A 737-nucleotide genomic window follows, 5' to 3' on the forward strand; every position below is an offset into this window, starting at 1 on the left:
AGCTCGCTTGGAACCTTGACTGAGGTAGTACTAAAAAGAGTACCTGTTAGCAGGTACCAGGGACGTTTTTTGTAATGGAAAACCAAAAACAAGAGTAGAGTTGAGGCAAATGGAGTAGGCTCCATGCAGTGGAAAAACGCCATTAGAGTTATGCTTCAATTACCACTGTGTACTTCTAGTTTGCATTTTCCTCCAGTCATTAAGCAGAGAACGCCCTTTGCAATTATAGTTTTAATCTTTTTGCCATTTAAACAAATCAAATTAATTAAAGAGAAGGCTTTAATGGTTATTGTTTAGAAAAATAATTTCAGACTTTTGGAGGTTGTAATAAATACTGTTCAGTGATGAATGGAAACAACTGGCTTCTTCCTGTTAACAGAGGAAACTGAAGGAACTGTGCTGTATGCCAGAGGAGATCAAACTAGATGATTGGCAATAAAATGACAGAAATATACTTCTATCATTGTAGAAATTCAATATTAGACACTAGCTTAATTCTTTTTTTTAACATTTACTGTTGTTTTATAAATCAGTAGTTCTCAACATATATGACTTGTTAACCCTTACAAGGTTTGTCTACTTTCACAGTTTGTCTAAGAGTTAATTCCAGTTCAATTAAACACTGATTTTTTTGAATGTACACATGTTCTACCAAAAGAAAGTTCCTTCCTGAGTCTATTTTGCAGCGGCACCGTGGCTTTTCCTGGTGCTTGGTGTGTGTGTGTGTGTGTGTGTGT

At 35.7% G+C, this 737-nt stretch overlaps 1 protein-coding gene across 1 annotated transcript in view; it reads right to left on the reverse strand.

The window, feature by feature from the left end:
* The window catches only part of pigf (phosphatidylinositol glycan anchor biosynthesis, class F), a 5,080-nt gene that overhangs the window by 898 nt on the left and 3,445 nt on the right, over positions 1 to 737 (reverse strand). The gene's annotated exons all lie outside the window — the stretch shown is intronic.

Source organism: Etheostoma spectabile, chromosome 21, assembly GCF_008692095.1.
Source record: "Etheostoma spectabile isolate EspeVRDwgs_2016 chromosome 21, UIUC_Espe_1.0, whole genome shotgun sequence".
Taxonomy (NCBI): Eukaryota; Metazoa; Chordata; class Actinopteri; order Perciformes; family Percidae; genus Etheostoma; species Etheostoma spectabile.